Source organism: Pristiophorus japonicus, chromosome 12 (assembly GCF_044704955.1).
Source record: "Pristiophorus japonicus isolate sPriJap1 chromosome 12, sPriJap1.hap1, whole genome shotgun sequence".
In the NCBI taxonomy this organism is placed as follows: domain Eukaryota; kingdom Metazoa; phylum Chordata; class Chondrichthyes; family Pristiophoridae; genus Pristiophorus; species Pristiophorus japonicus.
Window position 1 is genome coordinate 195451829 of NC_091988.1, and position 26168 is coordinate 195477996.

The 26168-nt window shown below is 48.4% G+C and overlaps 1 pseudogene; it reads right to left on the minus strand.

The window, feature by feature from the left end:
• LOC139276905 (deoxynucleoside triphosphate triphosphohydrolase SAMHD1-like) overlaps positions 1-26168 on the minus strand; it is a 103438-nt pseudogene that overhangs the window by 72236 nt on the left and 5034 nt on the right.

Here is a 26168-nt window from a genome sequence, read left to right on the forward strand (position 1 = left end):
CAACATCACCCCCCCGCCAAAGTCAAAGTGAAAACTATTTACAAGGTGAGGCGGTCGGGAGCCTTTCTTTCCCTGATGGACCGCCTTGGTACAAATGTCTGTTCTGGTGTGTTGGCTGTGCCCTCGCTGGGCTGGCGTGTTGTTGGCCCTGCAGGGCTGCTGGGTGAGCCTGGCCTTGCTAGGCTGTTGGGCGTGATGGGTTCAATTTCCTGGTTCGGGATGGTGTCATTGATCCTTTGGGTGTGTGTTGAGTTCAAAAAAGGTGGTGTCTGCTGTGGGTTATTCAGGGCAGTCTGAACCGCAGCCTCGTTTGGTCCAGGTGCTTTCTGCAAATTTGTCCATTGTCTAGTTTGACTACAAACACCCTACTCCCTTCTTTAGCTATCACCATGCCCGCGATCCACTTAGGACCATGTCCATAGTTTAGTATATACACAGGGTCATTCAGATCAATTTCCCGTGACACAGTGGCGCGACCATCGTTTACATTTTGTTGCTGCCGCCTGCTCTCTATCTGATCATGTACGTTGGGGTGAACAAGCGAAAGTCTGGTTTAAGTGTCCTTTTCATGAGTAGCTCAGCCGGGAGCACCCCTGTAAGTGAGTGGGGTCTCGTGCGGTAGCTGAGCAGAACTCGGGACAGGCGAGTTTGGAGTGAGCCTTCTGTGACTCGTTTAAGGCTCTGTTTGATTGTTTGTACTGCCCGCTCTGCCTGCCCATTGGAGGCTGGTTTAAACGGGGTCGAGGTGACATGTTTGATCCCATTGCGGGTCATAAATTCTTTAAATTCGACACTGGTGAAACATGGCCCGTTGTCACTGACCAGTATGTCAGGCAGGCCCAGGGTGGCAAACATGGCCCTCAGGCTTTCAATGGTGGCGGTGGCGGTGCTTCCCGACATTATTTCACATTCAATCCATTTTGAAAAAACATCCACCACCACCAGGAACATTTTACTGAGAAACGGGCCCGCATAGTCGACATGGATCCTCGAGCATGGTCTGGAGGGCCAGGACCACAAACTTAGTGGTACCTCTCTGGGCGCGTTGCTCAACTGAGCACACACGCTGCATTGCCGTACACAGGACTCTAAGTCAGAGTCGATACCGGGCCACCACACGTGGGATCTGGCTATCGCTTTCATCATTACTATACCCGGGTGTGTGCTGCGGAGATCCGAGATGAACGTCTCCATGCCCTTTTTGGTAGCACTATGTGGTTACCCCACAACAGGCATACTGCCTGAATGGACAGCTCATCCTTTCGCCACTGGAACGGCTTTATTAGCTCTTGCATTTCAACGGGGATGCTGTCCCAGCTCCCATGCAGTACACAGTTTTTTTTACTAGGGACAGCAGAGGATCTTGGCTGGTCCAAGTCCTAATCTGGCGGGCGGTGACAGGTGATTTATCATTTTCAAACGCTTCCATGACCATCAACAAGTCTGCGGGCTGCGCCACCATCAACAAGTTTGCAGGCTGCGCCATTTCCACCCCCGTGGTGGGCAATGGTAGCCAACTGAGAGCATCCGCACAGTTCTCGGTGCCTGGCCTGTGGCGGATGGTATAGTTATACGCTGATAACTATATGTATGGGCTGAGGCATTAGTATTTATCCCCTTGTTTTCAGCGAACAGGGATGTGAGGGGCTTGTGATTGGTTTTCAGCTCAAATTTGAGGCCAAACGGTACTGATGCATTTTCTTTACCCCGAACACACGCGATAATGCCTCTTTCTCAATCATGTAGTAGGCCCTCTCGGCCTTAGACAAGCTCCTGGAGGCATAGGCGACAGGTTGCAACTTCCCTGCAACGTTATCTTGTAATACACACCCAACTCCTCACGACGACGCATCACATGCTAGCACAAGTCTTTTACACGGGTTATACAATACAAGCAGCTTGTTGGAGCATAAAATGTTTTTGGCTTTCTCAAAAGCAATTACTTGGTTTTTTTTCCCCATAACCAGTTCTCACCTTTACGCAATAACACATGTAGGGGCTCTTAAGAGGGTGCTTAACCCCGGTAGGAAGTTACCAAAATAGTTGAGGAGTACCAGGAACGACCGCAGCTCCGTGACGTTCTGGGGCCTGAGGGCATTCCTGATAACCTGTCTTGGCGTCTGTTGGCCGAATGCCGTCCGCCGCGATCTTTCTCCCCAAAAAATCCACTTCTGTTGCCATGAAGACGCATTTCGACTTCTTCAGCCGCAGCCCTACGCGATCCAGTCGCTGGAGGACCTCCTCCAGGTTTTGTAGGTGCTCGACAGTGTCCCGAACTGTGACCAATATGTCGTCTGAAAAACCACTGTGCATGGTACCGACTTGAGTAGGCTCTCCATGTTTCTCTGGAAGATCGCTGCAACCGACTGAATTCCAAATGGGCATCTGTTGTCGATGAACAGTCCCTTTTGTGTGTTGATGCAAGTGAGGCCCTTCGAAGACTCCTCCAGCTCCTGCGTTATGTAGGCCGAAGTCAGGTCGAGCTTGGTGAACATCTTGCCTCCTGCCAGCGTCGCAAATAGGTTGTCTGTCTTAGGTAGCGGATATTGGTCCTGTAGTGAGAAACGATTAATAGTTACTTTATAATCGCCGCAAATCCTGACAGTGCCATCACTTTTGAGCACTGGAACAATCAGGCTTACCCACTCGCTGAATTCCACTGGGTAGATGATGCCCTCGCATTGCAGCCTGTCCGGCTCAATTTCCACTCTCTCCCTCATCATGTGAGATTCCGCTTGTGCCTTGTGGTGAATGGATCGTGCCGCTGGGGCCCAAGTGGATCCGCATCTTCGCCCCGGAAAAGTTTCCAATGCCTGGCTCAAAAAGGGAAGGAAATTTGTTAAGAACCTGGGTACATGAGGCCTCATCGACATGTGATAGTGCTCGGATGTCATCCTAGTTCCAGCGGATTTTGCTCAGCCAGCTCCTTCCAAGCAGTGTGGAGCCATCGGCCGGGACAATCCAGAGTGGCAGTTCATGCACCGTGCCCTCGTAGGTGACCTTGACCATGGCGCTGCCCAAGACAGTGATGAGCTCTTTGATGTACGTTCTCAGTTTCGTGTGGATGGGGATCAGGGCTGGTCTGAGTGCCTTGTTGCACCACAGTCTCTCAAACATTTTTTTACTCATGATGGATTGGCTAGCGTCAGTGTCCAGTTCCATGGCTACGGGTAAGCCATTCAATTTTACATTTAGCATTATCGGTGGACATTTCGTCAAAAATGTGTACACCCCGTGTACTTCAGCATCTGCCTCCTCTTTCTGAGGCTCGAAATTGCTTTGAACCACCATGGACTATCTTCCTCTGCCACGTGGTGGTTGGCAGGTTTTGCAGAGCTTGCAGCTCATCTGCAAGCTCATTGGAGGTGCCCCATTGTTCCACAGCTCTTGCAAACATACCCTTTGAAGCGGCATGAATAGGCTGAATGGAAGCCTCCACAACGCCAACAAGGTGTGAATTGCCTTGCGTTCATCCTTTGTTGCGGACTCAGAGTCATCTGGGTCACCTGAGGTCTGCTGGCAGTTGCAGACTCGTGGGTTCTGCCCTGTACATTTCTGCTCGCAAACATAGTTCCAGTTAATTTGTGAACATTGCTAGCACTTGTGTGCTGAGAGATTTGTTTGGTGTTATCACTGGTGGACATAAACGCCTGTGCTATTGCAATGGCATTACTGAGGGTCGGTGTCTCTGCAGTCAAAAGTTTTCGTCGGATGGTCTCATGGCGGATACCCACTACAAAACAGTCTCTGAGCATCTGCTCCAGGTAGCCATCAAACTCACATTGTCCTGCAAGTTGCTTTAGCTCGGCGATGTAGCTCGCCACTTCCTGACCATCAGATCGCTGGTACATGTAGATCCGATATCTCGCCATCAGCATGCTCTCCCTCGGGTTAAGATGCTCTCAAACCAGTGTACACGGCTCCTCATATGACTTATCTGTGGGTTTCACCGGAGCCAGAAGATTCTTCATGAGGTTGTAGGTCGGTGCCCCGCAGACCGCGAGGAGGACCGCTCTCCTTTTTGCAGCGCTTCCTTCTCCGTCCAGCTCGTTGGCTACAAAGTACTGATTTAGCCATTCGACATAGGCTTCCCAGTCCTCAGCCTCCGAGAACTTCTCCAGGATGCCCACAGTTTGCTGCATCTTTGCGTTGGATTCGTATACTCGTCGCCAGTTATTGTATTCCTAACACAGATGAGACAGCACACAGGGAGGTTAAAGTAACAGTGACCTCAGTCTTTATTGAGACACTCCAGAGTGAGGAACAGGCCTTAGGGGCCAGCTTATATACAGTGCTACCAAGGGATGCTGGGATCCCTTGGGACTTCAGGGGATGCGCTCCCTGGTGGCGGAACATTGTGTACAGATACACAACAGTTAACACCTGGTCCATTTCCCCCACACAAACCAACCACCAGCACTTCTGATTTCCAATTTTACCACTTTCTTCCCCTACACCACCTCTGCTAACTGTGGAGATACTGTTGGGGCACGGTCGCCAGGCACTGGTATCTCGCCCAAGTAACCAGCCTTCACATAAGTCTTGACAACAAACATCAGCGGGCTATCCATCAGAGCGAATCCTTTTCTTGTCTTCACCCAACATTGCACTCGTATACTTTCAACCAAACGTCACTGGATAGCAAACAGGAGCTGCAATCATGCTAATCTTTCCCCTTCCAAGCCCAGAGATGCAGAAGCCAATTGTATCAACCTCTAATGTTTTTGTTTTTTACATTTGTTCTTGGGATGAGTCACTGGCAAAGCCATCCCGAGTTGTCCTGAGAAGGTGGAGGTGGGCCACCACCTTGATTCACTGCAGTGAGAGTGAGTTTGATACAACTGATTAGCTTGGTAGGCCACATCAGAGGGCAGTCAAGAGTTAACTACAGTGGTGTGGGATTGCAGTGACATTTAAACCAGACCGGGTAAGGGCGGCAGGTTTCCTTCTCTAAAGGATACTAATGAAATAGTTGGGTTTTTATGACATTCAGACAACCTCCCAGGGACTTTTTCTGTTGCCAGACTTTTATTTCCAGATTTTTTATTGAACTGAATTCAAATTCTCAGAATGCTATAGTGGGATTTGAATTCACAGTTCTCTGGTTTACTGGCCCAGTAATGTAACCACTACACTACCATACCCCTTCATCCAATCACTGATTCACTAACTCAGCACAGAACAAGGGTTGATCCTTCGGCCTCTTGATTCGTTATGGCTCAGATCCACACCAAGAATTACATTCATTGGGCTCAATTTTCCACAGTATTTGCGCCGTTTTTTTTGGAGTAGGCTGCTTTTATGGCCTAACTTAAAAATCCCCAGTTTCCCCAATCAATTTGCACCAGCGTAACTCAGTTAGTTACGTTTTTTTTAGGTACGTTTTTTTTTCAGAAAGGGGGTGTTACCAGCCACCTATGCCAATTCTGGCTATTTAGGCAACTTTGGCCAGCTGCTAGTTACTCCATTTCTACTTAGGCCAACGTACGTGGCCTCTCGATAAAACCCTTGTGGAGAGTTGAAGAAATCGGCGCAGGTAAGTAAATCGGAGGTCATTTGGCCTGGGTTAGGGGCGGAAAGTGGAGCGGACCTGGACCGGCACAAAATCGGGGGCCACAGAGCAGTGGGAAGGCATCGGAGAGGCGTGGCGGGGTGAAGAGAGCATGCTGGCTGGCACGGAATTTGGGGCCACAGCGTGGCGGGAAGGCACTGGAGAAGCTCGGGGTGAAGGGTGCAAGCTGACTGGCACGAAATCGGGGAGCCACAAAGTGGCGGGAAGTCACCGGAGAGGCTCTGGGTGAAGGGAGCAAGCTGGCCGGTACGAAATTGGGGGCCACAGAGCGGCAGGAAGGCACTGGAGAGGCTCTCCAGGAGGCTGACCAGGAAGGCACCTCGGAGCTCTACTGCACATGCGCGGCCATTTCTGCGATGTCAAGAACGTCAGTTTTTTCCCCCTGCGCATGCGCAGATGGCCCGGCTCCTTTCTCCAGCGCAGACTACAGGCTCCACCCCCCGAGGCGACTGGCCACGCTGCGCGGCTGCAGATTAGAGGCCAAACATCGGGGAAACTTCAGAGATTTTTTTCTAGAGCATCTATTTACCTAATTATGCGGCGCAACTCAGGCCTTACACCAGAAAACAGGCTTGGGGAAAATTGAGCCCATTATCTGGGCCTTTCCAATTCTATTTTTAAATAAAGCCTATGGCACCATCATTGGATGTACAGACCAAAAACAACCATCGTGTGGGTTAGAATTTCTATTTTTAAAACCAGCTACCTCACGACCACCCTTCCCTTTCCTTTGGTTAAATGTATGACTTACCTCTCCGTCATCCCTTGCCTCAGTTATTGGGCCTTTGATTAGCTCATTGATAAAAGTCAAGGTCCTCTGGTAACTTTAGGCCATGGTACTCCAGATCACCTTGAGAGCAAGTGATCAAACATCTTCAATGAAGCATCCTCGTGCTATATTCAATTACAATACAGGTAAGAAAGATTGGGTCATCATTCTATGCAGATGAATAAGAAATGAAATCAAACTGTCACACACCCAAGCCCTCGGGTACACATATTTATTGCTACACTGAACCCCTACTCTTGGGTAAGAGTCTCAGCCAACCCAGGCCTTGTCTGAATCCCTGTGCAACATTCATGCTCTGATTTCCCCTTGGGAATAATGAATCCCATCAATATTCCTCGGGTAATGTCCGTATCTCACGGAGCTTAATCAGGAGAAAAGAAGTGGAAACCCAGCAGGAAAAGGACAAAATTTGCAAGATTGGTGGTGTAGGAAAACCAGGCAAACAAAATGGGTGTTTGAGGAAAGAAAGAAAATAAAAAAATGAAAGAAAAGAAAGAAAACCATAGAAAGAGAAGAAAAGAAAGACAGACTGAATGACATTTCTATAGCACCCTTCACTAGCTCAGTCCATCCCTGAAAGCGGTTTACAGCCAATGAATTACTTTTTGAAGTATAATCACTGTTGTAATGTAGGATACACAGCAGCCAATTTGCACACTCCCACAAACAATGTGATAGTGACCAAATAATCTTTTTTTTTGTGACGTTGGTTGAGGGATAAATACTGGCCAGGACAATGGGGATAACTCCCCTGTTCTTCTTCAAAATAGTGCCATAGGATCTTTTATGTCCACCTAAGAGAGCAGACGGGGCCTCAGTTTAACGTCGCATCCAAAAGATGGTACTTCTCAGCACTGCACTGGAATGTCAACCGAGATTTTTGTGCTCAAGTTGCTGGAGTGGGACTTGAAACCACAGCCTTTTGCCTCAGAGGCAGAGAATGCTACCCACTGAGCCACGGCTGACACAGAAGGAATCTTGCACCACTCCACTAAAGAATTGGGATTGACACAACAGTACTGTGGCGATCTTGCGAGGTAAAGATTCTCCTGCTACATGAGGATTTCATGGTTTGGGGAAAGGATGGAGCGTGAAATATTAGACAAGATAAACATAGTGAGAGAGGAACTATTAAGTGACTTAGCAGCTTTGAAAGTAGATAAATCCCCAGGCCTGGATGAAATGTATCCCAGGCTGTTAAGAGAAGTAAAAGATGAAATAGCAGAGGCGCTGACCATCATTTTCCAGTCCTCTCTGGCTACAGGTGCGGTGCCAGAGGACTGGTAATGTTGTATCTTTGTTTAAAAAAGGAGAAAGGGATAGACCAAGTAATTACAAGCCAATCAGGCTAACCTAAGTAGTGGGAAAATTATTGGGAAAAGTCCTGAGGGACAGAATAAATCTTCATTTGGAAAGATGGATTAATCAAGGTCAAGTCAGCATGGATTTGTTAAGGGAAGGTTCTATCTGACTAACTTGATTGAATTTTTTGAGGATGTAACCAGGAGGGTTGAAGAGGGCAGTGTGTATGATGTAGTGTTTATGGATTTTAGCAAAGCTTTTGATAAAGTCCCACATGGCAGGCTGGTCTCGAAAGTAATAGCCCATGGGCAAAGTGGCAAGTTGGATCCAAAATTGGCTCAGAGGCAGGAAGCGAAGGGTAATGGTTGATGGTGTTTTTGTGACTGAAAGGCTGTATCCAGTGGGGTTCCACAGGGCTCAGTGCTGGGTCCCTTGCTTTTTGTGGTATATATCAATGACTTGGACTTGAATGTTGAGGGTATGATTAAGAAGTTTGCAGATGACACTAAAATTGGCTGTGTGGTTGCTCATGAAGAAGATAGCTGCGAACTGCAGGAAAATATCAATGTACTGGTCAGGTGGGCGGAACAGTGGCAAATGGAATTCAATCGGATAAGTATGAGGTAATGCACTTGGGGCGGTCTAACAAAGCAAGGGAATATACATTATATGGTACGACACTGAAAAGTGTAGAGGAACAAAGGGACCTTACAGGTCCACAGATCCCTTAAGGTAGCATGTCATCATGGAGCAGGCGGAGGATGGTGACAAACATTTGCGGGCAGCCGAAATGGAGAAGGACGTTCCATAGTCCCTCGTGGTTGACAGTGTCAAAGGCCTTTGTAAAGTCAAAGAAGGCCATATACAAGCAAGCTGTGATCCTGACCAATGGATCCATCACAGACTCAAACCATGTCCGGACTGGATCACAGACTCAAACCATGTCCGGACCGGGGTCAAGCAGGGCTGCGTCATCACGCCAACCCTCTTCTCGATCTTCCTCGCTGCAATGCTTCACCTCACACTCAACAAGCTCCCCGCTAGAGTGGAACTAAACTACTGAACAAGTGGTAACCGTTCAATCTTCATCGTCTCCAGGCCAGATTCAGACCGTCCCAACCTTTGTCATTGAACTACAGTATGCGGATGACGCTTGCGTCTGCACACATTCAAAGACTGAACTCCAAGTCATAGTCAGCATCATTACTGAGGCGAACAAAAGCATGGGCCTTACACTAAATGTCCGTAAGACAAAGGTCCTCCATCAACCTGACCCCGCTACTCAGCACTGCCCCCCCAGTCATCAAGATCCATGGCGCGGCCCTGGACAACGTGGACCACTTTCCATACCTCGGGAGCCTACTATCAGCAAGGGCAGACATCGACGACATGGTTCAACACTGCCTCCAGTGCGCCTGTGCAGCCTTCGACCGTCTGAGGAAAAGAGTGTTCGAAGATCAGGCCCTCAAATCTGCCACCAAGCTCATGGTCTACAGGGCAGTAGTGATACCCGCCCTCCTGTATGGCTCAGAGACATGGAGCATATACAGTAGTCACTTCAAATAGGTGGAAAAATACTACCAATGATGTCTCCGCAAGATCCTGCAAATCCCCTGGGAGGACAGGTGCACCAACGTTAGCGTTGTCGATCAGGCCAACATCCCCAGCATCGAAGCACTGACCACAGGCGACCAGCTCCGTTGGGCATGCCACATTGTTCGCATGCCTGACACAAGACTCCCAAAACAAGTGCTCTACTCAAAACTCCTACACGGCAAGCGAGCCCCAGATGGGCAAAGGAAACGTTTCAAGGACACCCTCAAAGCCTCCTTTATAAAATGCAACATCTCCACTGACCCCTGGGAGTCCCTGGCCAAAGACTGCCCTAAGTCAAGGAAGTGCATCCGGGAGTGAGTTGAGCACCTCGAGATGCGTCATCAATCGCATACAGAAAACAAGTACAAGCAGTGAAAGGAGTGTGTGGCAAACCAGTCCCACCCACCCTTTCCTTCAATGACTGTCCCACCTGTGACAGAGACTATAATTCCATTTTTAGGTGACTGAACTGTTCAGTCACCTAAGAATTCACTTTTAGAGTGGAAGATTTCGAGGGACTGCCTATGATGATGATAAGGTAGCAGGCCAGGTGGATAAGGTGTTTAAGAAGGCATATGGAATACTTACCTTCATTAGTCGAGGCATGGAATACAAGAGCAAGGAGGTTATGCTTGAACTGTATAAAACACTGGTTAGGCCGCAGCTGGAGTACTGTGTGCAGTTATGGTCACCACGTTACAGGAAATATGTGATTGCACTGGAAATGGTGCAGAAGAGATTTAGAAGAATGTTGCCTGGACTGGAGAATTTTGGCTATGAGGAAAGATTGGAGATGCTGGGTCTGTTTTCTTTGGACCAGAGGAGGCTGAGGAGAGACCTAATTAAGATATATAGAATTATGAGGGGCCTGGATAGAGTAGATCGGAAGGATCTGTTTCCCTTGGCAGAGGGGTCAACAACCAGGAGGCACAGAATTAAAGTAATTGGGGTGAGGTTTAGAGAAGATATGAAGGGAAATCTCTTCAGCCAGAGAGTGGTGGAGGTCTGGAACTCACTATCTGAAGGGGTGGTAGAGGCAGAAACCTTCACCACATTTAAAAGATACTAAATGTGCACTTAAAATGCCGTAACCTACAGGGCTATGGACCAAGAGCTGGAAAGTAGGATTAAGCTGGATAGCTCTTGGTCAGCTGGCACGGACACGATGGGCCAAAATGGCCTCCTTCTGTGCTGTACATTTCTATGATGGAAGGTTTTGTTAAAATGTTGACGTTAAGTTGAAAGCCAATGAATATGAGGTTTGCTCAACATTGCAATGTATTCCTACTTCTTTCACCTAATATCAGCATCATGCCCTTTCAAGTCACATAACAACAACTTGCATTTAAAATGCCCCTTTCATAGACTCATAGAGCTAGAACCTCCACTTTTTTTGCCTGCTCAACGCCCATTTAACTGCTGAAATGACGTATAACGCCCATATATTGCCCATTGACACAAAATGGAAACTGACGGGCTTTTTTAGGAGACTTATCGGCGAGCGTTATTTTCCCCATGTGCTTAACGGCGAGAAAAAATATCACTGCCTGCCCACTTTTTTGGGGCGGAATCAGCAGAATGAGCGATTTCAACGCCCATTTAATCGCCCAGCGTTACTTTCCTCACGGACTTAACGCCGAAATTCAATAATAACGCCCGGCGACTGTTTTTTGTCATAAAGAACATATTTACCCAAACTAGCGGCCATGGAGATTGCCCATCATCAATTTCACCACCTCACACACATATCGCCCAGAATATCGCCTGCTGAAAAAAAGTCCACAAAAAGTGGAACTAACCGGGACCAATCATTTGTCAAATCCCACTCTTACGTGAGGAGCTGATATCGGAAAGATTTGCCTGGAAGAGTGCTGATGTGAGTGACAATGCTGACACACTGCTGTGTGTGTGCAGCTCAAACATCAAAGGTGCCCATCAGCTTGGTGCCAGTTAAAGTTTACGTTGTTTGATGTTAAGTTGTATTTACCCTTTCACGGTAAGGAATTATCAGTGTGTAATGGTCCAGCTATCTGAGACAATGTGCAACAAGGTTATGTTCAATAACAAAAGTTTAATACCAACATTGGTCTGAAATCATAAGTGACACAGCCAATAACACCCAACCCTCGCCCACATCCCACTTTTTCCACCATTGACATAAATCACATGGTCAACATGTCCAGCAACACAATACAAAGGCAAAGCAGGGGCGTGGTCCCCAGCCCCCATACATTGCAACAATTGCATACACCCAGATGGAGATATAACACAGCCATCACCTGCGCACATGCACCTCACTTTCCTTCCCCCCTCTCTTCCCACCTCTATCCTTTCCCCTCCTCACTCCACATCGTCTGGCCGAGGAGCTCCTCAGGCGGTGCCTCATTGGAGGGGATGAAGGCAGATGCGGTGGGAGAGGGGGAGTGCCGAGGGGTAAACATTCTCTGATGCAGAAGCAGGATCTTGGTCCTTGCTCTCATCCATCATTCGCAGTGGTGGTGCGGAATCCGGGGATGGAGTGCTGTGCTCGAGGACCACTGGGAGCCCTCTGCCACCACTGTTCCTGGCTACCAGCTCCAGGGCCTCCCCCATTCCTTCCATGTTTTATCTTATTTGTTGGACAAAAACTCAGTGCCAACTATGTTCTTGGTGCTTAGTAGGCATTTTGCTACTGGTGAATCTCCGTCGTGCCTCCCACAACAGCCAGACAAGCACACACCACAGCCACACATGCTTTCAGTGCCTCTGAACTCCCTCCCTCTCTGTCTCCTCTTCTGCGCATGTCATGATGACCCTTGACCTCCTGAATCGCGGGAATTGAGCATTGCCATGCCATTGCTCAGGACGGCCACACTTTACGGCAGAAGGTCAAAAAGGTTTAACGCTACCGTCCATTTGATATCACTTGCGGTCACGCCCATTTTCAAAAATGTAAACTAGGTGTTTTGAGAATGGGCGAGAAGCCGGCGATCTGAAAACCCTTTTTTACCGCCCACGCTGGAAATAACGCACATTTTTGGGCGATAAACTCAAAAGTGGACATTGTAGCCCATAAAATCATAGAAATTTACAGCACGGATAGAGCCCATTTTGGCCCATCGTGTCCGTGCTGGCCAACCAAGAGCTATCCAGCCTAATCCCACTTTCCAGCTCTTGGTCCGTAGCCCTGTAGGTTACAGCGCTTCCAAGTGCACATCCAAATATTTTTAAAATGTGGTGAGGGTTTCTGCCTCTACCATCCTTTCAGGCAGTGAGTTCCAGACCTCCACTACCCTCTGGCTGAAAGAATTTCTCCTCATATCCACATATCCTTCCTATCCACTCTATCCAGGTCCCTCATAATTTAATACACCTCAATCAGGTCTCACCTCAACCTCCTCTGTTGCAAAGAAAACAGACCCAGCATCTCCAATCTTTCCTTATAGCCAAAATTCTCCAGTCCAGGCAACATTCTTGTAAATCTCCTCTACCCTCTCCAGTGCAATCACATATTTTCTGTAATGTGGTGACCATAACTGCACACAGCACTCCAGCTGCGGCCAAACCAGTGTTTTAGCAGTTCAAGCATAACCTCCTTGCTCTTGTATTCCATGCCTTGACTAATAAAGGCAAGTATTCCATATGCCTTCTTAACCACGTTATCTACATGGCCTGCTCTCTTTAGGGATCTGTGGACCTGCACTCCAAGGTCCCTTTGTTCCTCTACACTTTTCAGTGTCGTACCATATAATGTGTATTCTCTTGACTCCCCAAATGCATTACCTCATACTTTTCCAGATTGAATTCCATTTGCCACTGTTCCGCCCACCTGACCAGTACATTAATATCTTCCTACAATCCGTAGCTTTAACGCAGTAAAACGTCCCAAGGCACTTCACAGGAGATTTACCAGACAAAAGTGGACACCAAGCCACACATGGTCAAAGAATTGGTTGTAAGGAGTGGCTTAAAGGAGGAGGAGGTAGAGAAGTGGAGAGCTATAGGGAGGGAATTCCAGAGCTTAGGGCCTAGGCAGCTTAAGGCACGGCTGCCAATGGTGGAGCGAAGGAAATCAGGGATGCGCAGGAGGCTAGAATTGGAGGAGCACAGAGACCTCGGAGGGTTGTAGGGCTGGAGGAAGTTACAGAGTTAGGGAAGGACGAGGCAATGGAGGTCTTGAACAGAAGGATGAGAATTTTAAAATTGAGGCGTTGCTGGACTGGGAATCAATATAGGTCAGCGAGCACAGGGATGATGGGGGAGCGGGGCTTGGTGTGAATTAGGATACGGGCAGCAGAGATTTGGATGAGTGATCTAATTCCCATTGAAATTCCTCAAACATTTTCCTCTGTTAGTATGGCACTTGACATTTCTCAGACTCTACAGGTAGCAATTACCTCCCATTTGTTCTCTTTTTGAAAATGAGGGATAAATTGCTTATCAAACATGTGCGAAAACGGCCTGTGACCTGGGAAAACAAAGGCAATGTGTTAAACCTACTGTAAGCGTCAATGATGATAGTTTAAAACATTATTTATGCGGTACCTAGTCCAACTTTAGAAGTTAATATTCTGATGTGATTATCTTGGCTAAACCCTGTGTAGATTTAGTTCAAGCTATGTAGGAATGTTGCTATTGTTGAGTGCAAGACCCATATTTGAACCTCATTCTATTTCAACTGCTCCAACAATGCATATTTCACACACTACATGGGGATCTTCAACATTCACATCCTCCACCACTGGCTGCCGTGGCTGCATTGTGTACATCTACAAGATGCACTCCAGCAACGTGCCACGGCTTCTTTGACAACACCTCCCAAACCCACGACCTCTACCACCTAGAATGATAAAGGCAGCAGGCGCATTTGAGCACCATCACCTCCAAGTTTCCTTTCAAGTTACACACCATCGTCGCGGATCAAAATCCTGGTAATCCCTCCCTAGCCACACTGTGAGAGTACCTTCACCACACGGGCTGCAGCGGTTCAAGAACACGGCTCACCACCACCTTGTCAAGGCAATTAGGGATGGACAGTAAAAATACTGGCCTTGCCAGCAACGTCCACATCCCAGAATGAATATAAAAAAACATCGAGCCAGGTTTTGAGCTGCAGAGTAAAGAGAGAGGTTCCTTTCCACTGCATTTGAGCATCACAGGGCGAATTTTCCAGCCTCCAACACCAAGTGGTGAGACCAACATTTCACTCGTTGGCTTAGCATAGGGCGGCTGACATTGCTTTGTGGGTACATGAAAAGAAATATGGTCATTTAATAAGGTAAATAGTCACATATACGGGGAAATAAAGTCTAAAAGTGTATTTGGAAAAACTAGTGGGGCCGAAATAGCCCCCTTTCCTGCCTGAAAGCGGCAGCTACGCGTCAGTGCAGACTGGCCACCGAATCTCCGCGGAGGGGCCGCCATTTAAAAAATTGCCCTTGCTCAGATTTGGAGCGGAATAGGGGACCGCTCTGCCTGTTTTCCCGCTGCGGCATGCACGCGCCGACCCCTTACCGACCAGCGGCGACCCCTTCCCGAAATTGCCCCTTGGGAATTTGCCCCTTTCCCAGAATCACCCCGCGGGGACAGCGCCCCCGCCAGTTGATGCCCCTGACAGCTTTTGCTGTCGGCACCCTTTGTGTGACTGGGCGGTGAGTCCGCCCTGAAAGGGAAGGTGGCGCTACCGGCAGCACCATGTTATTTTTTTTTTGTTGGCCGGCAGCCAGGTTGGGCTGACAACTATGCCCGCGGGTTCGGCCGGGCCACCAACAGGCAGCCTGGCACCCCTCTGGCCACTGGCCCAGCCAAAACCTTCCCTGGTGGCCCAGTGTTTGCCACTGAAGTGGCTGCAGAGTTTGCAGGGGTCCTCCCCTTTAACTGAAAGGGAGAGACGTTGTGACGTGTTGCGCTGATGACTATTCAGGGCGGTAGACCTGCTGCAAGCGCACTTCCATTTTGCAGCCAACCGGAACAGCACCCCGAGCCAAAAAAATACAAAAATGTGAATTTCATGGACTGGGGCGGAGAAAAACATTCAAAAAAACAAGTAGGTGCGCCCCATTTGGGGCGGGGCTCAAATTTCGGCCCCAGTGGCTGCTGAACCATATGTGGAGGCAGGAATCGGAGTTTGTGGCAAAGTGCAAGAGTAGCCCTGCATCCAATGCCCTGCTTGATGGGTGGCAAGGTAGAAGGGCACAACCACCACTAGCATTTAATGTGACATATTAGAAAAATTGGTAGAGAGTCGACGCAGTAATTCTTGTTGCAATAGTTATTACATTTTCTCAGTCATCATAATAAGAACATAAGAACATAAGAATTAGGAACAGGAGTAGGCCATCTAGCCTCTCGAGCCTGCTCCGCCAGTCAACAAGATCATGGCTGATCTGGCCGTGGACTCAGCTCCACTTACCCGCCCGCTCCCCGTAACCCTTAATTCCCTTATTGGTTAAAAATCTATCTATCTGTGACTTGAATACATTCAATAAGCTAGCCTCAACTGCTTCCTTGGGCAGAGAATTCCACAGATTCACAACCCTCTGGGAGAAGAAATTCCTTCTCAACTCGGTTTTAAATTGGCTGAGTTTTAAATCAAGTGAGATTGAAACAAGGGGCAGACACTAAGAGGTCGAAATACAGTACTGCCGATTTTGAAGCGGTGTCACCGGCAGAGAGGATATTTTACCGCCAGGCGAATGACGCATCCCCGAAACACAAAACTCAGGTTTGCCGCCTGAAAAGAGGATTGCCGCGTAAAATCATGGTGTTGCACACTTACCTGGAGGCGGTAAGTGGCGTTGAGTGGGTCGTTAAGCGGGGCCTCAATATCTGGGGGTTAGGCATCATTTGGAGCTGTGCCACACACATAGTGGTGCCACCTGGATCCATTGAGGCGTTGATTGGCCTCGTGGTCATAGTCGCTTTCTACGCACTCACTCAGACTGTGAGCATGGCAGAGCCAGAAGCAGTAGCTCGTCAGCGTGCCCACCGGTTCTTGGACACCGCAGTAGATCCACTACTTTATGTCCTGGAGAGGCGGCGGGAGTTGCTCAGGACGCAAGCTGGGAGGAGACCACAACCACAGACATACAGACGGCTGTGGAGGGAATCACAGAATGAGTGTTTGCGAGTGACAAGGTGGCCAGGACAGCCACTCAATGCCGAAAAAAGTGGAACAATATGACGCAGTTGGTGAGGGTGAGTATTTTAAATCTTAAACGTCAACATGCTAAGCTCTGAGCTCAATGTGCACGCTCTGCTCAATGTAGTGTTTCGGTATCCATGCTTTACGTGGGTGAGGCCAGATGCAAGGTTCCCATTTGAAGCCTCACCCACTGCAAGGGCCTGCATGTGCTGTGAATGTTCCTACTCTGTTCTGCAGATCCATCCTTCATGTTGTTGACTCCTCAGTCTGAAAGACGATAGCCTCCCTGTTACTGTTAGGTCCTGGCCCCCTAATTAAAGCATTGCCACAGCGAGTGCAAGCAGCAAATGGAAATTACCTCGAGCTGTGAAGACTCTCTTAGAGTAACATCGACTAAACTATGTAAGGCATTTGGGACACACTGATAGGAGGGCTCTAACTCAGACTTTCTCTTTAATCCTGTAGGCAAAGCTCGCCCACAACAACAGGGAGCAGTAGAGGACTGGAGGAGGGGACGCCAAACTCCAGGACCTCATTCCGTTGGAGGAATGTATCTCGGCCCTGATGGGCATTCAAATTGGTGCCTTGGCGGTGGGTGAGGCCGAGTCCCCTGGGGACAGTAAAGGTATGTTGCGTTCCTTTGCAGTGTCTGGCAGGCCACTTAGGCCTGATTCCACAATCCTTCAGCTCTTTCCATGAGACTGGCATTCTCGAATGTCTTCACCGCTCATGGTCCCCTCCCCTGCAGGTAACCAGTCTTCTATATGGTTGTGCTTTCAGATGATCAACCAGACGCACTGGGGCCTTCACGTCAGCCTTTCACTGGTGCAGATGCTGCCGAGGCAGAGGAGGAGGAGTGGGAGTAGGATGAGGACACATCGTTCGATGTCACGCAGGAGCCCGCAGCATCTGAGAGTAGGGCCAGCACCTTTGTTGACGAAGGGGTGATCGGGGAGGTGAAGGTGGGCGATGCTCTTGGACCCAGTGGCCTGCAGCAATTCCATGGGGAAGGGGAAGGCCAGGCGTCAGATCCCCAGAGGGTGAGTGCGCACCTGAGTGATGCTCAGCAGCTCTCTGATGATGAGCTGGAACTAGAGGTTGCCGCAAGACTATCCCTGCACTTGCACAGTGATCTGCTGGGTGTACTAGCAAGGGTGCCCGAGAGTCTCGATGCACGAGCTGTGAGGATGGAGGAGTCCACCTCAACTGTTGCTCATGCCTCTCAGCAGCCCATCAAGCCCATCCTTGGTAGATACCAAGCAATGTTGGATGCAAACAGTGACCATGGGGTCCCAGACATGGTGGCACGGGCTATGGCTGATGTTCCAATCTCCATTGAGCACCAGGCTGATGCTATTGTAGGCCTGCAGACTGTAATGTTGTCAGTGCGTGGTGGCATCAATCAGCTCTGTACTGTGCTGCAGACGCAGTCAGTCTTAATGCAGAGGCAACTTGATTCCACGGACGCACTGACCACTGCCATTCTGTCTGGGGCCCCATCAGTTCAATGGGGACCCAACTTTGCCCAACTAGGACAGCAATCTGTACTCACCCAGATAGCTGTAGATGATGATGCTCTGCCCCCGGAGGAGTAGCACCGTGTCGGGCTTGTTGGAACGTGATGTTGTCTCTCAGGACGTCATAATTCCGCCTTTGTACCTGCCGTTCTCTGCAACCCATCCATTACAGAGTGCTGCCGCCCATGCTGAGTGAGGAAGTCTGCAGCCAGGCCTTCCGAGGCCTGAGTTGGTCGTGGACTTTCTGCTAGGCTATCATGTGTGGCTGCGGTTCCAAGTCAGCAATCGACTACCAGCCTTGTTGCATGCCCTGAGACTCCATTGAGGAGGAGCAGTAGGCGTGGGAGGGGGGAGAAGGGAGGAGTGGCAAAATACTGTACGAGAGCAAAGAAAGACCTGTGGGAAGGTGGCCACATATCCTCACCATCTTAAGATATGAACTCATATAACTAGTTGCACTTGTATGACCCAGCAAACAATTGCTTGATAGTCAACAGAGATGGCTTTCTTGTTGGAATGTGAGCTGATGTAAATTGTTGTACTTAGATGAATGGAGAAACAATTGTTTATTAGTCGCCAGAGTGGCTACCTTATTGGAAAATGAACTGATGTCAATAGTTGCACTTGGATGTGGTTGAGAATGTTTGAAGGGGTCCTGTGGGTAAGATTATTTTGGGGGATGAAGGTGTTGTCTTGTGCTTGTTTTCAGCACACCTTGGTTTATGTGCTAAATACACAAAGTTTAGATTCTTCACATTATTGTGCTGTAATTGATATACATGGAGGTTTGCAGGGTGTGCAGCGATGTGTTTAGTAGATGCCAAGGTGACTTGAAATTGGCACATCTTGAGTCATTCACTAGAATCGATGGGCAATGAGTCTCTGCTGCAGCAGTATCAGGCTGTTTCTGCCTTGGCTGAAGCTCCTCATTTTCCTTCTCATCGTCGTCGTCCTCCTGAGGTGGGTCATCCATCCCTGGTGGTAATAGCCAGCACACAACGGTGAAAATGGGGACTATCAGGTGAGTACTGAAATGCCCCCCCAGAACGGTCAAGGCAGCAGAAACGTTGCTTTAGGACCCCGATAGTTTGCTCTATAATGGTCCTGGTTACAATATGGCTGCTGTTATAGCAGCTGCTCGGCAGGGGTGGTGGAATTGTGCACGGGTGTCAAAAGCCAATTGGCAACACCATATCCTTTGTCGTCGAGGAGCCAGCCGCGGTCTTCATGCGGTGGCTGGAAGAGTCGTGGCACAGTGCTCTCCCGCAGGATTGTGACAGCTGCCAGGATAGCGGGCATTGACAGCGAGGATCATCGCCCTGTGATCGCAGACCAGCTGTACTTTGAGGGAGTGGTATCCCTTGCGATTCCGAAACAGCTCTCCATCTTGGGGCGGGGCCCTCAATGCCACATGGGTGCCTGAATCCTGGAGAAGTCCGCTATCCTGGCAAAGCCACAAAGGGCTCATCCAGGTCTTCCCTGGACATGCTGAACTTTATGTAGTCCAGTCATTTGGTGTAGAGCGCGTCAGTCACCTAGCGAATGCAGCATTGTACTGGAAACTACGAAATGTTGCATATGTCATCTACAGGAAACTGGAAGGAGCTGGTAGCATAGAACATAAGAACATAAAAATTAGGAACAGAATTAGGGCCATCTAGCCCCTCGAGCCTGCTCCGCCATTCAACAATATCATAGCTGATCTGGCCGTGGACTCAGCTCCACTTACCCGCCTGCTCCCCGTAACCCTTAATTCCCTTATTGGTTAAAAATCTATCTGTGACTTGAATACATTCAATGAGTTAGCCTCAACTACTTCCTTGGGCAGAGAATTCCACAGATTCACAACCCTCTGGGAGAAGAAATTCCTTCTCAACTCGGTTTTAAATTGGCTCCCCCGTATTTTGAGGCTGTGCCCCCTAGTTCTAGTCTCCCGACCAGTGGAAACAACCTCTCTGCCTCTATCTTGTCTATCCCTTTCATTATTTTAAATGTTTCTATAAGATCACCCCTCATCATTCTGAACTCCAACGAGTAAAGACCCAGTCTACTCAATCTATCATCATAAGGTAATCCCCTCATCTCCGGAATCAGCCGAGTGAATCATCTCTGTACCCCCTCCAAAGCTAGTATACCCTTCCTTAAATAAGGTGACCAAAACTGCGCGCAGTACTCCAGGTGCGACCTCACCAATACCCTATACAGTTGCAGAAGGACCTCCCTGCTTTTGTACTCCATCCCTCTCGCAATGAAGGCCAACATTCCATTCACCTTCCTGATTACCTGCTGCATCTGCAAACTAACTTTTTGGGATTCATGCACAAGGACCCCCAGGTCCCTCTGCACCGCAGCATGTTGTAATTTCTCCCCATTCAAATAATATTCCCTTTTACTGTTTTTTTTCCCAAGGTGGATGACCTCACACTTTCCAACATTGTATTCCATCTGCCAAACCTTAGCCCATTCGCTTAACCTCTCTAAATCTCTTTGCAGCCTTTCTGTGTCCTCGACACAACCCACTTTCCCACTAATCTTTGTGTCATCTGCAAAGTTTGTTACACTACATTCTGTCCCCTCTTCCAGGTCATCTATGTATATTGTAAACAGTTGTGGTCCCAGCACCGATCCCTGTGGCACACTACTAACCACCAATTTCCAACCCGAAAAGGACCCATTTATCCTGACTCTCTGCTTTCTGTTCGCCAGCCAATTCTCTATCCATGCTAATACATTTCCTCTGACTCCGCGTACCTTTACCTTCTGCAGTAACCTTTTGTGTGGCACCTTATCGAATGCCTTTTGAAAATCTAAATACACCACATCCATCGGTACACCTCTATCCACCATGCTCATTATATCCTCAAAGAATTCCAGTAAATTAGATAAACATGATTTCCCCTTCATGAATCCATGCTGCGTCTGCTTGATTGCACTATTCCTATCTAGATGTCCCGCTATTTCTTCCTTAATGATAGTTTCAAGCATTTTCCCTACTATAGATGTTAAACTAACCGGCCTATAGTTACCTGCCTTTTGTCTGCCCCCTTTTTTTAAACAGAGGCGTTACATTAGCTGCTTTCCAATCCGCTGGTACCTCCCCAGAGTCCAGAGATTTTTGGTAGATTATAACGAATGCATCTGCTATAACTTCCGCCATCTCTTTTAATACCCTGGGATGCATTTCATCAGGACCAGGGGACTTGTCTACCTTGAGTCCCATTAGCATGTCCAGCACTACCCCTCTAGTGATAGTGATTGTCTCAAGGTCCTCCCTTCCCACATTCCTGTGACCAGCAATTTTTGGCATGGTTTTTGTGTCTTCCACTGTGACACTACTGTTTAGGGCTACTGTCACTTTCACTGCCACTCACAGCGAGGTCCTGGTGCCGATGTCAGCTGCCAGGTATTTCTGCAGGAGGTGGCAGAGCTCCGTTACCACATCCTTGTGGAACCTCAGCCTTCATAAACACTGCTCCTCGAACATCGCAAGGTAAGAATAATGCGCACGGTAAACCCTGCAAATGTACGGCCCCCTGCCCTGCCATCTGGGGCGTCTGCTCTGGTGAACATCCAGATTTGCCATAAGCCATCTCTACAGCCGGTGCCTTTCAAATCGACGCCGCAGGAAGACGTGGCGTGCAATCACTGCCCCCATAACTTTGCAGAGGTAACAGCGATATGCTAGTTCCAAATTTATCCGGTATTGAACCCACCAATGTCTTCGAGATGCTAGTACTGAAGCTTAGGAGTCAGGAGCCGCAGGACGGCAGCACCTTTGAACTGTGCGAGCATCCAACGCAGCACGGACTGCGAACTCTCTGGGCCGGTTGCAACTCCCTTTAAATAACGCCCCGGATTCATTTTCCTTGTGCACGCCAACTTTTTCAGGTGTCATCGCCGCCAGCCGGTAAGTGGGGCGACAAAACTGAATTTGGCGAGACTGGCGCCAAGGAGGCGTTGCACACGTACTGACATCATGATTTCCATGGCGGTAGTCAGCGGGCAGCAAATCTTTATGCCCTTGAAAAAGGGCAATTGAATTTCCCATCAGGCGGCACCCACGGATAATGCCAGCGGCCAGCCGTTCACGCACAGTTGCCGCCTCACTCAGGCGGGATCAGCTGGCAGTAGCAACCGAATTTTGACACCTAAGTGTAGGGTGGAAAATCAGACCAACTGGTGGTGGGGAGACAGTGCAAAAGGTTGTTATATTTTGTTAACCTTGAAGTTTGTCCCATTATGAAACCGCATATTGAGTCTCGTAACAGGCCTAGGCTATCCCACTGATCTGCATTTCACAATGCTCCACAAAACCATGCAATCGGTAACAGCCACTGCAAAGGGTTTAAACTTAATTTCACACTTATTAGGAATGGATAGTGATTTGATTCTCCATCCTGTCTCCCTCCTCATTTCCCCAAGCTACTAATTCTTGCTGGGTGACTGTAGGTACCGACATCTCCAACACTTCACCCAAGTGGCCATTCTTCATGTACGAGACATTACAGTCAGTGCTGGCAGGATATTTGGCAATGGAGAGCATCACAGCCAAGCCCAATCCTACCCTCACTTGACGTGTGCCCTTTCCGGCAGGGGTCACTGGGTATCAGTCCAGAACCCTGGAGGAATGTTGCCCAGGAACACTGAAGCCTCCAACTGCTACACTTGTTGAGGTAGTTAACTCAGCGAGACTGGGAATCGAACCTGTGACCTTTCGATCTTTACAACGTATTGTTACACCGGGTGATGCCTTCACCCACTCAGCACTTTGGACAGGAAACTTTCATCCACGTTCGTTTTGAAGTCTTGAAGCAAATAAATGTTATAATCTTACATAAGAACATTAGAACTTAAGAATTCGGAGCAGGAGTTGGCCATATGGTCCCTCATTCAATAAGATCATGGCTGATCTTCTAGCACTTTCCCATCTGATCCCCATATCCCTTGATTCCCCTAGAGTCCAAAAATCTATCGATCTCAGCTTTTAATATATTTAACAACTCAGCATGCACAGCCCTCTGGGGCAGAGAATTCCAAAGATTCGCATCCTTCAGAGTGAAGAAATTCCTTTTCATCTCAGTCTCAAATGGCCAACCCCTTATCCTGAGACTCTCCAGCCAGGGGAAACAATCTCTCAGCACCTATCTTGTCAATCATCCTCAGAAGCTTACATGTTTCAATGAGATCACCTCTCATTCTTCTAAACACCAGAGAGTATAGGCCCAATCTACTCAATCTCTCCTCATAGGACAACACTCTCATCCCAGGAAGCAATCTTGTGAACCTTTGTTGCGCTGTCTCTAAGCGAAGGATATCCATCCTTAGATCAGGAGACCAAAACCATGCACAGTACTCCAGGTGTGGTCTCACCAAAGCTCTGCACAATTGTAGCAAGACTTCCTTGCTCTTGTACTCCAACCCCCTTGCAATAAAGACCAACCTGCCATTTGCTAAAACAAAACCATGGGGGTTCCTGATCTACCAGCCCTTACAGATCTGCTTACTCACCCAGATCGTGGCACAGTCCTGCAATCTGCATACACAGCATGTCCCGACTGTCAATCGGCAGTTCCAGTTGCCGCTCAGACAGAGTTTTCACCATTTGGCCTGTCAGGTATCCCACACTGCAGGGCAAAGAGAGAAGAATTCAAACGGCCACACAATTCTTTATACGTCAACTGTCTTTAGTACAATAAATACCCATAGATTTTCCCAGTGAAAATTATCACCTCGTGATTGAGTGCTTCAGTTTTTCCTGCACATAGCCGTGGCTTAGTGGGAAGCGCTCTCGCCTCTGGGTCAGAAGGTTGTGGATTTAAGTCCCACAGCAGACACTTGAGCACAAAAATCCAGTACTGAGGGAGTGCCGCACTGTCGGAGGTGCTGTCGTTCAGTTGAGACGCTAAACTGAGGCCCTGTCTATCCTCCAGAGACTTGAGTAGAAAATCTAGGCTGACGCTCCAGTGTACTGAGGGAGTGCTGCACTGTGCGAGGTTCCATCTTTCAGCTGAGACCCTGTCCAAGAGACATGAGTTGGCTGCTGTGTTTCCTACATTACAACAGTGAAGATTCTGCACCGAAATCTCACAAGGTGGTTTGGACTCAGGTTTGCTATTTTCGTTGCACTGGATTACAACACTGTAGTTCTGTAAAGATAGATCCAGACACTTCAAGGGCTTTACAATCTATACATACAACTGTCAGATCAGATGTAACTCCGTATACCCCGCCTTTGCTCCATATCCCTTAATACCTTTGGTTAACAAAAATCTATTAATCTCAGATTTAAAATTAACAATTGATCCAGCATCAACTGCCATTTGCGGAAGAGAGTTCCAAACTTCTACCACCCTTTGTAGAAGTTTTTCTAACTTCATTCCTGAAAAATCGGGCTCTAATATTTAGACTAGGGCCCCCTCGTCCTAGACTCGCCAACCAGGGCAAACGCACAAGTGGACACTGAGTGGAGAAAGTCGAAAAATCTATCGATCTCAGCCTTGAATATACTCAACGACTGAGCATCCATAGCTCTAGGGGCAGACAACCTCAAGTAATGCTCCCATGGTCCAGTAGCCTGCCTGCATTCACCATGTGGGTTCACTTGGAAGAATGACTACTTCTTGCTGGATGGCCACCATCAACGGTGGGACAATGAACCCTGCATTGGAGGGAGAATAGTCGGGGTGGGGGGGGGGGGGGCGGGAAATGAACATTAGAAATGATCTCAGTCTGCTTCCAAACATAATTTCCAGAATTCCGTTCTGAGTCCTTACCCTATGGAGTGTCCAAATCTGTTGTGGGAAGCCCCAGGATACACAAAGTATATCCCCCCGAGCTGCTTGATGTTGCGAAGTCGCTGGAACTGTGGTGTGTCGATGATTCGGACGAGGAGTGGATGCATCTCAATGTGTCCATGGATTGGGTCGTTGGACACCTACAGAAAAACCAAAAGGTGTCTTCTCACATCACATGACAGGGTTACAAGTGTGAGCATGTGCGTTACATCCCACACACATTGGCCGGAATCGTCCCAGCCCTTCGAGAGCGGGTTTGGAGTCCGGTCCGCTGTCAAAATGACCCTGATTGACAGTGGGTCAGGATCCTGCTCTGAACCCGCCTCCGTGTGAGTTTTGACCGGTCAGATCTGTGTTCGGTTTAGTTTCCTCGACAGCAAGCGGCCGATCAAGTAATTAACATCATTAAAAGGTACTTAAATAGTAGTTAACCAGGCATGTACAATTTTACCAACCTTTTGACGGCTTTGCCGTCTCTCAGGTTTCATACCAGGTAAGTGGAGTCAGGTTCTCAGTGATTCTCTATTGCTTTGGCTAGTTGACAGCTGCAGAAATGGTATAAAAGCTACCATTTCGCAGCTGTTAAATTTCCAATATCAGAAGCTGAAGCTTTCAGGATTTGGAAAGGATTTTGACTTGTGTACACTTTGGAAGTGTTTGCAGTGAACTCTCTATTCACTGTCACCTTCTTGGAACAACCTCTCTCACCATTGACAGGATGCTTCTGTCATCTCAACCTCACCTGCCATATATTCCAGCAGCATCGGTGCCCTTGAAAAAAATCTCACTTTGGTCCTTAGAATCCCACCACGATCAACTCCAACATGAACATCACTAAACACACCATCATCACCACCAACAACACCAACCTTCTCCGCAATCACCTGATGCTGCACAGTACACAGAGCAGCAGCGCTCGACCACATTACTGCCCGGGAGGCCAGTGATGGCCTCACCATGGCCAGATTTACTTTACTTCATGCTGTACACCCTGGCTGCCATATGATGCACCAGGTTGGAACCACCCCACACCAGCTCCATAATGCATCCTTGCAATGTCCAACCCATCTCCATGCACCCCTTTTCATCTCATCATATGAGCATACCCTTCCATTCTTTTCTCCCTCATGTGCCTATCTAGCTTCCAGTCAAATGTATCCTATACTATTTGCCTTATCTGCCCATTGTGGTAGTGCATTCCACAATCTTCCAGACTTTGGGTAAACAAGTTTCTCCTGAGTTTCTTATTGGACAGATTTGGTCTCCTTATCTAAGAAGGATATACTTGCCTTGCAGGTGGTGCAACGGAAGTTCACTAGATTGTTTCCTGGGATGAGAGGGCTGTCTAATGATGAGAGATTGTGTAGAATGGGCCTATAATCTCTGGAGTTTAGAAGAATGAGAGGTGATCTCATTGAAACGTACAAGATTCTGAAGGGGATTGACAAGGTAGATGCTGAGAGGTAGTTTCTCC